At 51.6% G+C, this 20,304-nt stretch overlaps 1 protein-coding gene across 18 annotated transcripts in view; it reads left to right on the top strand.

Moving 5' to 3' along the window:
* The first annotated feature begins 640 nt into the window (after nucleotides 1-640).
* The window catches only part of LOC116646400 (F-actin-monooxygenase MICAL2), a 221,846-nt gene continuing 202,182 nt past the window's right edge, over nucleotides 641-20,304 (top strand). For 5 of the 18 annotated variants that reach the window (XM_032427107.1, XM_032427104.1, XM_032427102.1 and 2 more), the window contains exon 1: nucleotides 7,555-7,745. The gene's annotated coding sequence lies outside the window, so the exon portion shown is untranslated. The other 13 variants (XM_032427099.1, XM_032427098.1, XM_032427097.1 and 10 more) reach the window with 7 other exon arrangements.

The raw sequence follows: 20,304 nt of genomic DNA, 5'->3' as shown, positions 1-20,304 counted from the left end.
AAAAAAAAAAAAAAAAAAAAAGAAACAGCTGGAGTGTCTCGGGGCCACGGTGTTCCCAGGATGTGCAAGGAGCGTGAACCAAGGCGGTGAGACTGCATAAGGTGGTGACCTAGAGAAGTTTGAAAGGGAATGATGGTCCTCGGTGGGTGGAAAGGAAGAGGGAGGGCCCTTTGGAGGGAACAGCAAGCACGAAACCCTGAGGCCAAGAGGGACGGGGGAGGAACGGGGAGATGCAGGCTGGAACCACTGGGGTGATGTTTCATGTCACACCCTGCCCCCTGGTCCTCCCACTGCCCTTCTTCCAGGTCTCTCTCCTCCTACTCTGCCCTGAACCAGCCATACCACATAAATTTTCTTTGCTCCATACTGTCCATGGGACAGCCGCATCCTCCTTCCAGGATGCTTCCCTCAGTCCTCAGGGAGATGGAAAACCTCGAGGGCTGGCCTCTCAGGCATTCTTAGAAGGCCGCTGGGGCCATGCCTTCCTGCTTTGTCCGGGGATCCTGTGACTCTTGGGCACAAGCCCAGAGCAGCCCTCATTCAATTGCTTCTTTGATTTTCTCCCAGTGGGACTGTCAGGGATTGTTGCCAGGGGGAGGGTACTGAGCGGTGAGCGGTGCAGAAAAACAAATAGTGTATTTCTTTCTGCCAGAAGTCAGATTTCTTTTCAGACATGGCTGTACAGAGAGCGATCGGACCCCTTCAGTTAAGACACAGCCTACACCAGTTTGCTTAGTGTGCGACTTCAGCATGATGCCCAGCGGATCTAAAATGGATTTCTTCTTGGCATCCCATCTTTCAGGGTATGTCCATCTCTTTTTCTTTCCTGTGTTTGGCATCTTAAACATTTTAAACCGATATGTCTAAGAGTCTTTCCTATTCCTAATGAGTATACATCACATCTGCAGCCTTTTATAATTAATGAGATAATGCTCCTGATGAGTGTCAGGGTGAGTGAGTGACAGGAGTTCAGGCACAAGAGCAAGCTAGACCAGGGTTTGAATCCTAGTTCTGCCAGTTACTAGGACACAGTATTTAACCTCCACGATTTGAGTTCGTCCAAGTGTGGTGGTTAATTTTATGTGCAAACTTTAAAAAAAAACTTTTTTTAAAATTTTTATTTATTTTTAAGATTTTATTTATTTTTTTGACAGAGAGAGAAACAGCAAGAGAGGGAACACAGCAGGGGGAGTGGGAGGGGGAGAAGCAGGCTTCCCGCTGAGCGGGGAGCCTGATGTGGGGCTCAATCCAGGACCTTGGGATCATGACCTGAGCCGAAAGCAGATGCTTAACGACTGAGCCACCCAGGCGCCCCTTTATGTGCAAACTTGACTGGACCACAGGGTCCCCAGATACTTGATTAAACATTATTTCAGGGAGTGTCTGTGGGGGGTGTTTCTGGATAAGGTTAGCATTTGAATTGGTAGCCTGAGGAAGGCCATTGTCCTCCTCAGTGGGAGCAGACCTCATCCAAAGCCTTGAGAGCCTGAATAGAACAAAAGGGCAGAAGAAGGGAGAATTCACTCTCTTAGCTTGATTGCTGAGCTAGAGCATTGGTCTTCTTCTGCCTTTGGACTGGGACTCTCACCCTTGGCTCTCTGGCTCTCAGGCCTTCAGACTCATTAGAACTATGCTACTGGCTTCCTTGGGTCTCCAGCTTGCAGATGGTAGGTTGTGGGACTACTTAGTTTCCATAATCACATGAGCAAATTTCCCATAATAAATCCATTTATCTATCTCTCGATGTCTCCTATTGGTTCTGCTTCTCTGGAATGCTGACTAATATACAAAGTGTAAAATAGGGGTGATAATCTTAATCAGTAATTCTCAGAAGTAATCCCATAGGGATGTTGTGAAGAATAATAACGTATGAGCCCACAGTAGGCTCACAGGAAGTGGCAGTTTTATTTCCCCTCGTATTGGGGTTCGATCCGGGAAGCAGGACCATTAATGTGATAGGGAATAAGGGTTGTCATAGGGATTGGAGTTCACAACACAATTGCAGGAGCTGGTGAAGAGGTCTCTGGAAGGCAGGCGCCTCGTGTCTGCTGGTGGGCCCGAAGTTGTGTCCATCGACAGGGCTGGCAAGTGAGAAGAAAACTTGGATGTGGAGTGGGAGAAATCAAGAGGAAACTGAACTCGGAATTCCAGGAGCCAGAATTCGTGTTTATTTCTTACCACTTCCAACCTTAACACTGCAGTAGTGACTCTTAGAAGCAGCTTATACGTTCTGCCAAATTGGTGCATGTGCACTGGCCCTGGACTCAGGGATGCCGGAGGAAGCTATCTCCAGAAGCCTGGCTACTGCCCCCCACCCCCACTCCATTAGCAACGCGCATGCGCCGCACAGGTGCCTAAAGCCCTGCACTGACCTTCCAGGTGTGCAGCCTGTGGTCACTTCCACCTTCCTCATCTCGTGCACATGTGCCTAGCGGCCAGTCCTCCCTGGGAACCGTCCACGAAAGAGAGTTCTGGGAAACCCAGTTCTAGCTTGGCAAGTTGCTAGGATATAAAACCACCACACTTACAAAATAGGGGAGAAAGCAACTAACACTTCATGAGGTCAACAGTAAGCCTTCATGTCTGGCATCTGATGTGATCCATACTCTGCCCCTACGAGCAAGGGCTATTATCTTCATTAACTGGCTCGCTGGAAGTCACGCTATTAGGGAGAACAGAGGTTGGAAGCAGACTGTTGGAGCCTGAGCACTTTCCACCAGAACTTGAGCTGTGAAGTTGACTCCGGCTCCATCACAGTGATACCCCGAGGGCCCCTGCAGACCCCACTCATCTGACCAGGCACGAATGACCCCTTCTGAACCAATCAGGGGCCAGGTTGCACTGCGTGGTCTCCTGCCATCCAAACTGCATCGAAGGGAAAGATTTGAAGAGAAAAGCAGTTGGACAGGAATTTGATTTTAATTAAAATGTATTTACTACAGAACACACTGAAGCTAGAGAAGAGTTTAATGGGGGGTTGGTATGTGGGTGGGTGGAAGTGTGGAGTGGATAATAGAGGGAGGTCAGAATGACATGACTTTCTGAGAGGTGAAAAGCATGAATTCCTTCTACGAGTTCATGCCCGCCCTGGTCTGTACCAACCCAGCAAATGGCCCTGTGTCCCTCCTTTCCCACTGCACTCAGCTTTCAATCAAGTGTCCACCTCTCTCCCCCACAGCCTGGTGTCTCTGGGGAAGCTGAGGCCGCCCCCCGCCCCCCCGCCCCAGGCAGGGGCCCCGCCTGGCACAGCCAATCAGCACATTCCAGTCCTCTGGCTACCCTAGGGGTTCAGGTGGGCATGTGACCCAATCCAGGCAGGGTGCGTCTCAGGACTCCTGCTTGGAATGCTGGGTCAGAAATGTTCTCTTTGGGATAAGGTTGCTTGTGGCAACAAAAGTTGTTGGCACTGGCCGCAATGAGGAAAACCAGCCTGAAGACAAAGCCAACACGGAGGAGGGCAGAGCCAAGAGAATTGTAAAGAAAGGTAGCTGGAGCTCTTACTTCCGGTCTCTTCTGTCCTAGGAGTCTCTTTCTCTCCTGTTGTGGTTAGGTCTTTTCTACTGCATGTGGAATACACTGACTGCTAGCCCTGACTTCTGTGGAAAGAGACAGCTCTATCTATACACTGGTCCTGAAGACGGAGTCTGCTTGGACCACCGGCATGTCTGTTGGACCAGTCACCACGGGGGCTCTATGGTCGGCCGGCCTGGGAGCTGTGCCCAGTCTTGTAACCGGGAGAGTGTATAGAGCACAGGCTCAGATGTCAGCCAGGCAGATTCACCCTGCCGTATGCTGGCTCCTGGGAGAGCTTGGGCGAGTGGGGCTAGACTACTTTCATAACCCTGTGTCTCTTCCTCTCACCCCCTGCACACCTACTCTCTGTCTCTGTTTGCTTTCTTATGTCATCTCCTGCCTGCTCTCAGCTCTCCAGAGCCGACTTTCCCATCATTGCTGCCAATAGGCACACTTTCCCCAAAGTGCTACGGTCTCTCTGAGGGCATTACTGATTTCGATAGGTGCCATTTCTCCCCCAACTGTCTCTGGAAAACCCACTGAAAATGTGGTAGGCCTGATGAGTGCCTAGTGACCTTGCAAACATTTATATGTCTTATCTATGAAACATAGGGCGTTGTGAGGCCTATCAGGAAGATAACGGGCTAGAACAAGGCCCCAGTGATCTTGCACTCCTGTGTCTGTTTGAGGGAGGTACAAATGTTTCCACTTCCTGGCTTAGAAAGTCCTTCTCCAAAGAGCTCCCAAGGTGGCCTGGGGCCAGTCAGCCTTTTCTCATCATTTAAGAAGGTCATCAGACTTTGCATAGATACCAGCCTTCCACTTCCTTCCGAAAGCCCAAGGGCCTTTGATAGCAGCATGGGCAGGAACTGGTGAGAACCATAATCACTATTTTACCCCTTCCTGGAATGTAAGTACATGAGGAAGGGGCCCGAGGGCAGGGACCCTGTCTCATTTGGAGGGGAAGACACAGGTGGTCTAACTCTTCTCCCTGCCCTTCAAATGTCGTAAGAAGCACCCTAGCTTCTCCACAGAAAATCTTTGCATTCCACTTAGTTCAATTCTGACCTTTCTTCAAGCAAATTGCCAGGCTTGAAATAAAAAGAAGCCAGGCCTGCCACCCCCACAGCTGTCTTGGAGTACCGTCAGGTAGATAACCAATGATGATGGAGATCACCAGCTGAAGTTTTCTCGAGGGAGGCACGCATGTGCTGGTAAACCCATGGCTTCCAGTCTGAGATGCAGATATTTTTAGGGATGAATCTGGGCCTGCCTTCTCTCCCTCCCTCTGATGCTAATGTGGCCATCTGCATCTCCCAGACAACCTTCGGCAGCACACATTCACCGTCCTGAGAAGAGTGGGTAGGGGAAGGGATTATTATTAAATATAGCTTACTGAGTCGTGGCACGAGGAGCTTGAGCTTGCCTGTGTGCTAAGAGGGAGGCCGGGGCCTCAGAGACCTGGAACCCATTCCCACACTCCCTGACACTCACAAGCGCCTTCCCTTCCCTGGGACTCCATTTGTTTTTTAAATTTCTTTAATCTGTTAAGTGAGGGGCTTAGATGGTATTTCCTCTATGGCTCCTTCTAACTTTGCATGACCTTCTCTTTGAAGAGCTTAGTCTTATAAACTCCCAGACACACAGTCCAGTGGGAGATGCCATGGTTGTTGCTATGTCCAGAGGGGGTGAGGTTGTCATCTCCTGTCCCCCATTTCTCTCTACCCTGCAGCGAGATGGCCGGGAAGGGTAACTTGTGTGTGGAGGTGAGGGGCCCTGGCTCAAGAGGTCCCAAGGTGATACTATCTCCATCCATGCACTTAGCCCCCATGAACTCCCAGCTTGCCCTAAAAGCTCACCTAGCAAGGGTCTTTCTTACCTGAGCCCCTGAGTTAAAAAGGTGGGGTGGGAAAAACAAAACAAAACAAAAAGTTTGGGTCGGGGAGAAGAGGCAAAGCTCCTAGGAAGGCACAGCTAAGTTTTAGTTTTTGAGCTACTAGAACTTCTATACTGAGCAGTGTTCTTGCAAAAATTGGTTGGCCCAAAGTGTTCCTGAAGTAGTGTTAAATGTGTTTAACTTGGAGAACATTGTGCTAGAGATAAGGTGATGGGAATTATAAAAGATATAAGTAATAAAGAATAGAGCTCCCATAGCCCCTTGTACTTCTGGTTATTTATCAGCTGTGTTGTTAGTTACATGAATGCAGGAACCGCGTCCAGCTCACAGTAGCATTTGTGAACTGAATGAATGACTCTCTCCAGCTCCATCCCCAACAGGGTTGCCTCAGACCCAGGCCAGAAGGAAGAGGCCTTGTGTCCAGTGAGGCTTTGTGCTGGGGGCAGAGGCAACACTGTTTCCCGAAGCTCCACTCTGTCTAGCGTTTCCTGTATCAGTCTGTAAATAAAGCAGGGCCATGCTGGTCTCATCTCCTGGCCCTAAGAGTCCCCAGGCCTGAGCTCAGCAGAATGTTTGGGCAGGTCAGGCTCCAGAGCAGTTCCTTTAGAGATAGGCGGGGCCTCTCCAGTGTTCTCGAGCCGCGAGCAGGGCTGTAGCAGTCCCAGTGCACAGTGTTAGGCATGCAGAGGCTGGGATCAGATAGCTTTAGGCTCAAATTCTGACCCTGTTACTTATTAACCGTGTGACCTTGAAAAGTACCTTTCCCTCACTGAGTCTCACTTTCCACATCTGTTAAAGGGAACAATAGCAAAGATACAGACCTTACAGAGCCATCATCAGGACTGAGAAAATGTGCACAGAGCCCACTCCATCCACGGGCATCCCAGGCAGTGTTCCGTCAAGAGGAGAGCCGCCCCTCTGGGAGTTACTGCTGACTTCTACAAACTGAGCAGGGACAGCTTTTGCTGAAGTTCAACTACAGGAAGTTGATTGAATTCTGAAGATGCTAAGAGAGCTACCAGGTAGGACAATCCCTGGGAAACCCCAAAAGGCCTGGAGTAGGATCCCCTGGTAAGGAGCAGAGAGAACAAAGAAAGCCCCAGGTTTGATGGGGGCAAGCTGTTCTGTTTCTACGTGCCTGGCAAGGGAACAAAGTTTCTCTAGAGGGTGGTCTGGAGCTGTGGAAATTCTAGCAGCCTGAGCCACAACACTCTTTACTCACCGCCCAAGCTTGCCTGTTCTCTCCTGGGTCAGCTCAGTTCCCAGAACATTCATGGATGCCTGCATTGGGCCCAGCCGGTGATAAGAGCCCCGGCTCCAGAGGTGAGTAAGACATGGCCCCTGCCCCTGGGATCCCTGTTCATGATCACTGCTATGCCCGGGGCAGTCTGCACAAGTTGTTGGTAGGATTTACGGTGTACAAAGCCGTTTGGCAGCCCTCACTAGGCCCCACCTGTTCACACTGTTTTCTGTGGATGGTGCTCTCTGCGGCTGAGGGCGTATGGGCAACCCAGGAGCGTGGGCAGAGAAGAGATTAAGGCAGCCATTTGACAGTCAAGAGAAGAGGGTGCTTAGGTGATGTGACTAAGGTCACGTGGCTGGTCTGCACTACGGCCACTCTTCCCACCAGCGGCGTTCTAAGCAAGGCTGGTCCAGGTGAGGGGAAGAGCCTATCAGCTAACAGGGCGTTTGCTGAAGCCCGGCTGGTCAAGAGCAAAAGCAAGGAGGGAGGTCCACAGCCGTTACAGGAAGTGCCATGCTGCTCCCTCACTTCCAAAAGGGGAAGCTGAGGCTTGCTTTCCAGCTGCCCAGGCCAAGGAGCTTGAGGTCCAGCCCCTGCCTCTCCGCCGACACTAGGATACTAGCACCCAGGTTTTCATCTAGCAGCACCATTACGCCCCGCCTTCATCGGCCCCCCGCTGGTCTCAGACCTGTGCTGGTCTGGGTGGGAGCGCCCGCGGCTCCTTGCGCTCGGGGCACGGCTGCAGCCCACGTGCGCCCGCCCGCAGACGCGGTGACAGCTGGCCCCGTGGGGGCGGAGCGGGCGTGGAGCGGGGGTGGGCTCCGCGCCGCACTGCCATTGGCCGCGGGCCTCGGGTCGGGGGCGGGGCGCGCCCCCGGCCGCTCTGTCATTGGCCGCGCCGCCGATGGGGGCGGTTCCCAGCGCAGTCAGCCGCGCGGCGCAGAAGTGCAGGCGCTCGCCTGGCTAAGGCTGCGCGGGGCTACCTCCCTAGCTCCCAGCTCCGCAGGCGGACTGCGGGTCCTGACCGCCGCGTCCGCGGCCCGAGGTGAAGGCAGAAGCTGACCCGAGGCTCGGTGGCTGGCGCGGATCTCGGTAAGGGGGGTGGGGTGCGGGGCTCCAGGGAGGGCGGGCGGGGACCATGGCAGCCGAGCCTGGACTCTGCGCCCTGGCCCGCGCCGGGGACAGTCAGGTGCGGCCGCAGCATCTCTCGCTTCAAACCCACCCCGCGGGGCGTCCGGCAAGCAGGTGGCCCTGCCCGGGGAGGCTGGGGCTGCCCGATAGGTCTCTGAATCGATTAGAACGCAGTAAAAGCCTGCCACCCGTACCCCGCCCGAACTACCTCCTACTCCGCCCCAACACCCAAACCCTGCAATTCTAAGCCGAGAAAATCCCCAAACGTCAACACGGAGTGGGCGCGACGCGCCCGCAGTACCGCATGCCACAGGGGCAGACCATCCCCAAACTTTGCTTTCCCATAATTTGGGCTCTGCTCTGTTCACGCTCTTTCCCGGCTCTTCACTGGGCGCTTCCCTACCCGCCGCGGTTCTTCTGCCTCCTTAACAACAGGAAGTTAAGTTGGGCCAAATGTCAGTGGCCTGGCCGCCTGCGGGCTGGGATTGGGACTGAGTCTGGGGCCCGGGCGTGGAGGTGGTCAGGGGACAGCGGCGCTGTCCTGTCTGTCGTGTATCTCCCAGCAGCCCAGGCGCACCCCAGGCCTGGGAGCACCCGGCGGGGGCGTCTGCGGCTCCCTTTTCGTTGTCGTCGTCCGTACTAGCTCTGGGAAGAAATGGGGTCTTGCCGGCAGCGTCTGCCACCGTTGACCTGGCTTCCGGACTGGAGCAAGTGGGGTTAACTTTATCCTAGGCCAGCCTCCCTGCAGAGCTGGGAATCATAGCCTTTGCTGGATGGGGAAGAGGCGTGTTGAAACCAGAGTAAACGTGTGCCTCTTTCCACGTTGTTAATTCTGTAACCTGGGTTCTTAAGGCCAAAAGAGCTTTTATTTGGAGGGCCATCCTGCCTTGTGGGACTTGAGGTGGCAGTGTGTGGACCTTCTTGCTGTCAGCCTCCCTTGCTCACTCTAGTCTTCTGTGGTTTCAGGCGGTGGGGGGCGGGGGGGGGGTGGTGAAGTCACTAGCTGGCCCCCTTGTGGGCAGGTCCCTTGGAAAGAAAGCCAGCAGCGGGTTGGCCCTCTGGTGTTTATGTGCCTGGGTGCCTGGCACCTGGACCAGCTCTGTTCTTGTCCCCTTCCTGGGGCCAACAAGTGGGCCTCAAGTCTCCAGGACAGCCCCAACTGATGTTCTGAAGACTCCTTGCAGGAAGAGCTTGCCTTTGGGCAGAAGACAGATTTATTACGTGCCTACGGACAGACAGGTCCTGCCCTGTGGCACTTTTGCAGCAGATTTCATGGTTATTATCCAAACACTCAGTTTTGCCCTCCTCATTTTAGATGTGGGGAAACAGACTCGGGTAGCATAAGTGCCCAAGGTCACACAGAAAGTGGCTGAGCCAGGATTTGGACCAGGCTCTGCCAGAACTATATTCAGTGTTCTTCCTGCTGCCCTGTGGCTCTAGAAAGTGATGTCTGCAGGATCATGGCACTCCCTTGTGCTGATTGGAGCCTCCTGGCCTTTGAAAAGATTCTGTCTAAAGATTCAGAGGCTGCTTCTTTGGCAAAGCACTTGAACTGACCCTGGTTAGCCCAGGTTGTTCAACCTGCAGACCACTTGCTCACTCTGTCCTCTGGTCAGGGATGAATGGCTGGTATTGGTCATGCTGTACTGGGGAGGGATTTGACCTGCTGGTGTTTGGGTACTATGGGGGGGGTGCGGGGCTGGGGAGGAAGCCTGCCTGTGCCATTGACTTGGTCTCACCTCTGAAAGTTGGTTTCTGGGATAGTCTAGGAAGACTATTAGCTGAAATAACCTCTACCTTAGATCTGATTCTGGTTTTGTTTGTTTTGTTTCGGGGGGACAGTTGTTGAGCTATACTAGTTATGGTTGTAAGGTGATTGAGATCCCCAGATCTTCTTATCTGTGCCGCCTTCCTTCTTCAGTCCTGGAGCTCTGGCTTTCTGCTCATCCCTCTCTTCTAAAAGAAAATCATGATTAGCCTAATACCAACCAGTTGTACTTTAGTAAAAAGTATCTTATGGACTAAGGCTGGTTTTAGCTGTGTTCATTGAAGGCCCATTCCCAGGGGCAGCAAGGAGCAAAGGAACAGTTGGGTAACCCTCCTCTGCCTATAATTGGGGTGTGTTTCTTCTCTCTGCCCATGTCCATACCCTCATCTGGGTGTGCCTGTCAACAACCATGGACCTGTTCCTTTCACTCCCTGCTTCTGAAGGGTAGAGGTCCTGCCTTCTTGGTGGAGAGCCTTCATTCTGGCTGGAGGGGTAGGGTATGGACGCAAGAAAATTTGGGCTGAACATTGCTCGTCTTAGAAGCCCTGCCAGGGCTAAAAGTCTCTGTTGTTTAAAGAGCCAGGGAAGGGAATACTGTTCATCATGCGGGGAATTTTCACTGTTTATATCAGTAGGTCCCCACATTAGCCCTCCAAAGAAGTAACTGGGGTTGTCCCCATTTTATAGATGAGGCGACTGAGACTGGGGAAGGTTGAAAGTCCCCCCCCCCCCCCCCCCCCTTGCTTCACGTGGCTAGTGAGTAACCAAGCTAGGCTTCTGGTCTCAGTCTGTATGAATGAGATTGAGGTGGTGAGTTAAGGACTGAAGGAAGCAGGAAAATCTGGTGGCTATGCTCTGTAGTCTGGAGGGGTGGTGTGGGCCGCTCCCTCGCTGCATTCACTAGTCCCCAACTTCTGTTATAATTCTTTGTGAACATGGCTTCCCACCCCACTATGAAATGGCTTTTAAAACCCTCACAAAACTTAGCAGATTTCTTTCCTGGTTCTTACAAATCCTCCTTGCTCTTTGCTCTGTATTCCCTTAGCCTTTTGTACCAGTCTTCATTAAGCTGTCCACCACAGTGTACTGCCATCCTCTATTTTACCATATCCACGAACATTTTCAAACACAAAAATAAAGACAATAATATAATGAGCCCCATATACTCATTGTCTAGCTTCAACAGTCATCAAGATTATGCCGGGTTGGCTTCATCTCTTTATTTTTCTCCCCTTCTGTCTTTTCTTCCTGAAGTATTTTAAAGCAAATCTCTGATACCATGTCATTTTGCCCCTATCTAATCCAGTATATATCTATTTTTAAAAGAATGTTTTTTTTTTCGTAACCACATTGCCATTATAGCATGTAATAAAATGAGCAATAGTTCTTCGGTCTCATCTGTCCGTATTCAGAGTTCCCGGATTGTCTCCGAAAGGACCTTCGGAATTGGTTTGTTCGAATCAGGATCCAAGTCTGTATGCTGCATTTGGTTGCTAGTCTTTTTATGCCTATTTTAATCTGGAGCAGCCTCCCCTCTGCTTTTTAACCAGCCACGACCCTCTGTCTTAAGTGCCCACCTCCCCCACTGGCCGGCAAACCCTGCGAGGCTGTAATCCACTTCTGTGCCCAGCTGGATCCCCGTGTGGCCTCTGGGATGGGGCAGAGGCTAGCTGAGCATCTGTCCAGTGATGTCGCAGCCACTCAGGCAGTGCATTTTGAGTGAATGAACCCTGTCCTGGGCTTGTGTGACTGCTTGTGACAGTGTTTAGATAAGAGGGTTAAAAAAAAGATGACTTGCTCGCGTGTGGAGGTTTCCTCAGCAAGCATCAGTCTGTACACATTGTGAAATAAGAGGAGAACTATTTGCTGTGCTCACCACACTGCTCTGGTTTGTGGTGGGGAGCCCAGATGGCCGCCTTTCTGCCCTGATCAGCAACCGGTCTCCCCCGATCATCTGTGGGGCAGACGGGGACTGAGGTCATTTCTGCCAGAGCTTGGAATCCCAACTCACTCAGCCAAAGGCATCAGCACATTCTGACCCAGACACTTGGCGTTTGGGCTCCACAGAGACCTCTGCACACCTCGTCTGGGCAGCGCTCCTTCCCTGTGCCTTGCCGAGCTCCCCTGACCTGCCCCACACCTGGCCAGTTGTGGAGCCTTACTCAAACGACGCACACTCATGACCTTTCAGTATCTTGTCTGAGTTTGCGGAGAAGAGCTAGTGTCGCCTCTGGCACCTTTGTGGGCATCCTACTGAAGGAGAGACGGGAGGCTCAGGAGGGAAGGAAAAGGTACGCTTCACTCCTGGATTCCCTGTCAAATCTCCGTAAGATCTGACCCACCCGCAAGGGGCCCCCTCTGCAAACAGCCCTCAGAATGAGGAGTTGTTTTTTTCTTCTTCTTGTTTGTTGTTGTTTGTTTTGTCTTGGGTTTTTGTTGTTGTTTTTCACGTAGTCTTTTCCACCAGGCGAGTCCTTCTTTTTTGATGGCAGTGCTACAGTTGATTATTTTCCTTTATCTTTAGTCATCTTAGTATTTTCTCCAAATTTTTACAATAAAAACATTTTTCTAGTGGAAAATCCAAATACTTGGGGTCTTTTTCCTTAAAAAAGAGAATTTTCTTCAATGTGGATGGGTAGACAAAATTATACATGCATTTTTGTACAGCTATGTATGTGGATAAGGTCACAGAGCCATTGGGATTTTGATATTTGCCTATTTTATTTATTTGTTTTATGACATTATCTTTAAGAACTTACCTGGGCTTCCTCAAATTAGGGAATCAAGAAAGCTGGGGCTTAGGAAACAGGAACCCATGGAACCCATGCAGCCTCACCCTCTTTCCCATTCTACCTCCTCCCTTTCCTTCTTGAGAATTTCATTTTGGTTTCCCTGAAATTGTTCTAATGGTAGGCTCTTGATTTTTTTTTATTCAGCTATCAGAGGCACACAGAATGACATGGTTGTTAAGGCCAGGTAGGCAGGGCAAAGCTTCAGGCCCCAGTGGCCTGTCTTGTCCTCTTGGGGAAGTGCATGATAGCCAAACACCCCACGGACCTCACTTTGGGGGTGGGGGTGGCTGACCGCTCCCTCCACCATTTCTGTTTCCTCCCTGCATCTTCTCCAGAGGTAGAAAACATGGCTGGTCTGCACTGATAAATCTCCTCCTTTCTAAAGCACTGATCATCTGGTCTCGCAAACTCAGGCCTGGCAGGGATGATAGGGGACACGAGCCCTTTGGTCACAAACAAACTTTCACTGCAAGACTGGATCACCGTGGAGTCTGATTTTTGAGACCCTTTCCCTTCTCTGTCCACTGCTGAGGAAGTGTCCACCCCTGAGGAGCCTTTGGTGAAGTCCAGGTGTGATATCGTTTCTTAAATGTAATTGCTCGGTACCCTCCACCCACCTAAATATTATCGTAGTTCATCCTAGGAAGCTCTGGCCTGTTGCCATGGTGGCTGGCCGGGAACTGTGCATGGACAGTGCTGATGTTTTTAGGGTTGGGATTGTAGTACGTTCTTTGTTTGCACTAGTGTTTCTCTCTTCCCTGAGTGTCGGGGGAATTTCCCTGCCTGCACCCCACCCTGAATCCCCACCTCCCAGCCGGGATCCCTGGCTGCACTGGCATTCCTTGCAAGGCCGGGTCAGATCGCTCTTTGGGGAACACACAGGTATTGGCGGGTCCCCGAAGAGGGACTTGCTTCCTGCTGGTTTGGGGCCCCGGGTTTTCTCCTTCCCCTGCAGTGAGGGATGTCCAGTGCAGATGTCCTTTCTTCAGGCAGCAAGAGGAGGGTAGTGAGGAGCTGGATGGTGGCTTGTGATCTCCGAGCTGCCCCAAGAGAAGGTTTTAGGGACGTCTGCAGGCCAGAGCTCCTGCCACACCCAGTCTCGAAGCCCAGCCCTGCCAGAGGCGGGAGTGGGAGTTTAGGAACATCCCGTTCTGGCCCTGCCGTGCTCGTATCAGTGTGTTACAGCAGATGCAGAAACCATGGCTTTGCTCTCGTGACTCTGAATGGCTGGCCTTGGCTATGTATCTGAGTACTGACTGTAACAAGTAAAGATTTGCAGCATTGCAGAGTTTAACTTGGACCCGGGGCCAGGAGACGAGGTGTAGGGGAGGGTGAAGAAGTTCCAGGAAAAAGTCACTTGGGCCCTTTGGTCCCTGGGAGAGCTGATGCCTGGAGCAGAGTGGGCCCAGGGCCTGCTGGGGGCCTGGCAGAGCCGCTGACCCCTCTGTCGGACAGCTGTTCACCCTGGAGGAGCAGAAGGGCGTCCTGAGGTGTAGTGTGTGGAGTCCATGCCTGCTGTGAGGTCAGATTGCCGAAAGCTCCGAGTATCAGGACAGAGGGGCTTCTGCACAGCTTGATGCAAAGGGCAGGTGAGGAAACCCCTGCTTGAAGGAGGTAGGGGTCTGATAGCAGATGAAAGGGAAAACAGAGGAATAGATGGGGCCACTGGGGAGGCCTCTTTTCAGACTTCAGAGAGAGGACTAGGTCCATCTCTTTCCTCAGGGAATGTCCTATGGGGCTTGGGCAAATGGTGGGGGCCTTGGGGACTAGGGGGTCCATGCCAGGAGAGCTTGTCACCTGTCTGCCTGCAGCTGCAGGACAGGACTGTTGGAAGGAAGGAGGAGGCTCTGGATGAGGTCTCAGGATTCTGCTGGGTCCTCAGTTTGTGGCAGCCAGGGGCCCAGCACTCCTGCCTGCTCCAGGTTTCCATCTCTAGCCTGGGTGTGTCTGTTATCTTGTACCTGACATCCTGGACTGTCTTAAAAAAATGACTCACCCACCCACACACAGATACACACAGATGCAGGGTACTCACCCTCCCCCCCAACATGCATGGATGAGGGTAACATACTCATTCACTCAGGACAAAGGTAATTCAATGAAAAGTCTCTCTCCTTCCCATCCTCCAGCCCTCTGTTCTCTTCCTCAGTGGCATCTGCTGTCGCTAATCTCCTGTGGATCCTGGCAGACAGAATCGAGGCATTGATTTGTGCCTGTCTCCCCCTTTGCTCCTCTTTGGATCTGCTGGGAAGCACCCAGAATGCGGAGTGGGGCCCACACGGCTGCTGAGACTCGGTGGTTCTTTCAATTGGTCAAAGCTTAACTATTGCCCTTCCCCGCTACTTTGCCACCTCTCCTCATGCAGAATCTCCTGGTGTTAGATTTGTGGATGTAGAGAGCCTGGACACTGGGGAGAAACCTCAAGGGCCTGTTCTGTGATAATAGGTACAAACAATCCTACTAAGACAAACCTGGGTTCGAATCCTAGCCATGTGGCCTTGGGCAAGTCCACGAACACTAGTATTTTAGTCTATATAAAGGAGGTCATTACACCTACCTCAAAGGGTTGATGTAGAGATGTAATTAAAATATTTTTTTGGGAAGCACCCTGCAGAGGTGGGCACTCAAAGATGTCTTTACTTCCACTTTTAAGGAGTGACCCATTTTCAGAACGGGCCTGGAATCCTCTGGATGGCTTCCTGGAAATCTTTCTTTTGGTGGGTTCCTGACCTCTTAACTTCCCTGCAGAAGGTAGCCAGTTCTCCATTTTCTGTCTGGTTGAGCTCCTCCTCCCCACCACCTCCTTCTGCCCTGGGGAGCCCAGCCTCTCTGCACCACCTCTTTCTGTGCCCCTCCCCACCCCCAGTGGTGAGCAGGACGCTGCTGGCCTCCTGGAGAGGGCTCTGGGCTGTTTATGGCAGCTCTCCAGGGTGTTTATGTTGTGATCTCTTCAGAAGCTCCTAGCAGATGTCTGGTTATTGCTGCAACTTCATCTTTATCTTCAGCACGAGAGAAGAGGGAGGCTATTTTTAAAGATGTTTAATTGGCATGGCTGCACAGAGCGGCCTAGATTGCCTCCAAGCTTTATTCTGCATCGTTCCTGCTCTTTACCCATTCTGAACCCTTCCGATCCAGGCTGAGAGACCTTATATGTCCTGATTTTAGAGCAGCACTTAAATTTGGCAAGCAATTGTAATCTCTTAAAAAGGTAGGTCAGGGAAGCAAAGGCGACCAGCTGTCTTTTTCCAGGCTGGGACAGATGGCAGCATGAATGAGGAGCATTTCTGTGTCCATAGAAACCAACACCTGCCCCCAGTGCTGACCCTTCCTTTCACCTGTGGTGGCAAACCCCGCCCCCCCCCATGCTGCCTGCTGACTGGCTGGGAGATCTTTAGCATTGCCTTTGTCTTTGGACTCAGGTGGGGCTCAAGGTGAGCAGGGAGTGGAACTAGGGTAGTTTCAAACGATACTGACCTCCCAGGAGGGAGGGAGAGAGAGATGGAAGCCATGAGTCACAGGACCTTGGGATGTCAGACTGGAAGGGCCCTCTGAGATCATCCAGCTCTCACTCATGCCACTGTGGTTTTTACTTATGGGGAAACCGAGGCTCAGAGGTCTATTGGTACTGAGCAGAGGCCAGGGAGGTGCGGTTCCTTGCTCAAGGTCACCCAGCCAGGTGGGAGTCAAGTCTGTTCTCCCTCCACCCTTTTTGCCCAGCCGTGATCCTGTGGTTTGTCTTGGGCAGCTTTAATTGCAGTTGGCCTTCCCTTTTGGGGGCAGAGCCCCGCCCCCTTTCTCGCAGCTCTGGCATTCTTCCAGTTTAGGATGTATACACTTGTAGCACTGGCTTGCTCAATTGCTTGGTGCAAGATCTTTCGTTAACAAAAATACCTCCGCCAGAGCCTTGGGGCCTAAAATTCCCACCTTTGTTTCCAGTCCTTGTCTTCCCTTTATAAAAAATGTAGAATTTAACTGGGAAGGATATGTTGACAGATTAGCTTATCTCTGATTAGCTGTCAGCAGAGGGCTGAACCTGAGGGGATGAGTTAGCTGGGAAGAGGTGGAGGAGGGAAGCAGGACTGTTAATAGGGTGCTGTCAGGGAGGGCATGGAGCACCTCGACCAAGGCTCTTGAGCTCAGTGTGCAGCTGCCGTGCTGGGGATGCTGCAGTGAATGACAGGAGTGGAGCCCTCACCTAATGCACGGAGGTGCATTAGACAAGCTGCAGATGCCCACATAGCAAGGTAGAGTGCGGAATGTGCTTTGGAGAGCCTCACAGTGGAACCAGGGGGGACTTCCTGGAGGAGGTGGCACTTGGTGGTTGAGACGGGCCTTGGAAAATAGGATTTCCATAGGCAGAGATAGCCAGAGGTATAGCACACAGAAATGTGGAAAAGTGAGGGCACATTCAGGGAGCCACATGGTAGAAACGTGGGGGCTGCCTGGGGGCGGTGTGGAAGGCTGGAATCGGGCCAGCCCCGAGCGCTGCGGTGGGGGTGGGGTGGGGGGGGTGTGCAGTTGTCAGACGCTCGTGGAGCATTGTGGGCCAGCCTCTGAAGTGGTCTCACAAGCACCCAAATATCCCCATTCAGGTGGGTGCTGCCCTGGGTTTCTGGTGCACACTTTGGGTTTACTTCCCCAGCGGAGGAAGAAGCTTGGACATGCGGGTGGGGCAGGACTTGATGTTTCCAGGCAGCTGGAACATGTAGGGGCTTGGCTGACTCCCCAGCCTTTCCCCCGGCCCTCTGGACACCTGGCCATGGGGAGGGGGCAGAAACTGAGCTCAGTTTCCACTAGCTCCAGTGTTAACCTAGCAGGTGGGAGGCATGGCAACCTGGTGTGCTTAAGGCTTTGACATTTGAGCAGGGTTTCCAGCACCTGTTCTCTGCCACAGAGGTCTCAGGAACACCCTTGCTGTATGTGATGGGATAAATCGCTCCTGCAATCAGCAAAGGGCATGAGTTCAGTGCCCATGGGAGCTACGGTTGGGGTGGGGGGCACACACGGAATCAGCTTTCGTCTTTTTTCTAGTATTAGTGCTACCAATATGAGACCACATTGGTTCATTGACTGATCAGTTAATTGCTCAATTTATTCATTCTGCAACCAAGACTTCTGGAGTTTCCTTTCTGTGAAGCATGTTGTCCCACTGACCATGGTTTTTAGAGTTGTAAAACCTTTGGCAAGCCACTTCCTTTCTCTGAGCCTCAAGTGTCTCTTCAATAAGACGGGAGTGATAATACTCACCACTCAGGGTGGCTGTGAGGATTAAATGGGGCAGTGTGCCCAGCACACCTATCATGGTGCCTGGCACCTAGGGGGCAGAGACGCCCTTCCTCCTCGAGTCTGTTCCCGAATTGGCCCAGTGGAGTCTGAGAGCATAGATGTGGACAGGGCTCCTCTTTGCTTCTGGCCTCCCATTCAGTCCTGTTCCCTAAGTGGCTTTTACCTTTAAGTAGTGACTTGTTAAGAGATTGGCTCAGTCAGAGCACCTATGTGTGCAATGAAGACAGATGAGGCGCCTTTCCCTTTGTGGCGAGATCTTCGCCATCAGACCTCGGAGCCACAGGGCTGTTCTGTTGGTGCTTGATTTCTCCACTGTGGTGGTCCAGCCTGGGCTTGCACATCAGAGCTGACCTGTTCCATCTTTGGACGGCTCCTCCTGTCCCCTCCCTGATGGCTCCTGGTAGCTTCTGGCATTTGGTCCCAGTCTTCTTTCTTGAAGTCATAGAGAATGAGCGTTCTCTTTCCTTCCACATGTCCACCTCCTCAGATACGGTTTTTAAATCCAGTCTGTGATACCACCGATAGGAAGAAGTACCACTATTTCGTGTACCTTCAAGAAAGAAAAAGTGCTTCCAATTAAATTGTGGAACGATGCTTTGTTATCACTGAAAAGTTTTATATTTACCGAGAGAAGAATCTTTTTAGACTTTAGACATAAGTTTATATCCCATAACACTTGTATGTACATAAAAAGGAAAACATATTGGTTAGGCGTTTCTAAAACCTCTTCAGTTTTAGAATCTGATTCTTCTAATTCACTTTTTGACTCTGCCATCTTTGTGGCTCTTTTGACATACTATTATATTTTGGTAAATTGATGATACATTTCTCAATCTCAGATGTTAAGGGGCTAGAAGATACATTCTGCTTTCAGACATTTTATAATTGAAAAGTACGCATCTTGTAATTAGTAAAACAAGATATTTAAAGGCAGCCCTCTTGTTCTCTCTCGAGTCTTCTTCCAGGTTAACAACCTGTGATGTGGTTTCAGTTCTTTTTATCTTCCTGGTGGTTCTCCTCTGAGCAAACTCCCACGTGTTCAGATTCTCATACAGTGCCCAGGCCATGTATGCTATTCGTGGTGTGGTATGACCACAGCAGAGGAAGGGAGCCATCACCTCCCTGGTTGAGGCCATTCTACTCCTCTTAATGCAGCCCAGGATTGCATCAGCTTTGCTGGCCGCTATATCACACCATTGACTCACTGACATTACTGCTGGCCAGATCTTTTTAACATGTGGTGTTGCTCAGCTGCATCTCCTCTGTCCTGAATGTGTGTGGCTTTAGAACTTAAATGCAGAGCCTCCTATTTTGTTCCCATCTGATTCAGAACAACCATTTCTATTAAATTTCCACTTTGTTAAATTCAGTGCATCCATGGTCCATTGAGCTCTTTCAGGATCCTATTTAAGTATGCCTTCCATGTGGTTGCTGGACAGGAGGGGGTTGAGGGGATGGGGTAACTGGATGATGGACATTAAGGAGGGCACATGATACAATGAGCACTGGGTGTTGTCCACAACAGATGAATGACTGACCTCTACCTCTGAAACTAATAATATACTATATGTTAATTCATTGAATATAAATAAAATTAAATTAAAAAATATGCTCTCCGTAGCATCATCCGAGTTGCTGATAAAATGCTTCTTGGGAGAGAGCCCTCTGGCTTGCTACTAGAGACCTCCCCTCAGGCACTGTGACATCTTTCATCAGCATGCTTTGGGAATGGCAGTCTAGGCTGCCCCTTTCCTGAGTCGCTGTCCGTTTGCTTTTCTGACTTCCGGCCAGGTGTCTTCTTGAATCTGGCAGGCCACGGCTATTGCAGTCTTCCATCTCCCTCCAGATCCCGTCACAGGAGGAAGTGGGCTCTGGCTGACAGCACGTGTTGTCAGTTCCCAGAGGGGCCCCCAGACTGCTTTCGGGTGTCCCCGGGCTGCCCCGCAGAGATGCAGCCAGAAGTTCAGCGGTCTCATCTGCAAGAGTTTCCAATGCTCTGGGCCAGGGGACTTACAGTCACTGGAAATATCTAAATAGATGTATTTTAGAAACCAAGCTTGTCCCCCATCCCAGCTCCCTTTCTCATCTCAGTGTTGGATCTTTGTCTGTCAGTCAAAAGATGGCTCTTTGGGAGAGGGGCCCCAATGCACCTGGAGTGGGAGCCCAGGTCTGACTTCCCAGGGCCCCTTTCTGTCCCTCGACCTCTTGGCTCCAGATGACCCCCCAGACCTTCCTGCCCTCTGCCCTCTGCCCTCTGCTGTGCAGCCTGAGCTCATCCCAGGCTTGCCTCCTCTGGCTGAGGCGGGGACAGGCCTCTCATCACTGTCTTAGGGTTTTCTTGGTTATGCGTTCTCCTTCCAGTGATGGGTCGTGGGCTCCAACAGCTGGCCTTGTCAAGGGCTCCCTGTGCAACCACACGGCTCCTGTTCCGGAGCATGTTCTGTAGCTGTCTGCGTGCCAGGCCCTGGTATCAGGGCTTTGTAAACATGAACTCACTTAATTCTTGTGCCAACCCCATGAGGTGGATCTTGTCATTTGCCCCACTTACCAGTGAGGAAATTAAGGCACAGAGGGGTTAACTGATTCGCTCAAGTTTTCACAGTTTGGGCAAGAGGGAGAGTTGGAGTCTAGCCGATTTGTACCCAGAGCCCAGCTCTCAACCTCTCTGGTGAGC

The sequence above is a fragment of the Phoca vitulina genome, unplaced genomic scaffold, assembly GCF_004348235.1.
Source record: "Phoca vitulina isolate PV1807 unplaced genomic scaffold, GSC_HSeal_1.0 scaffold36, whole genome shotgun sequence".
Lineage (NCBI taxonomy): Eukaryota > Metazoa > Chordata > Mammalia > Carnivora > Phocidae > Phoca > Phoca vitulina.
This window is presented reverse-complemented; position numbering and strand designations above follow the sequence as displayed.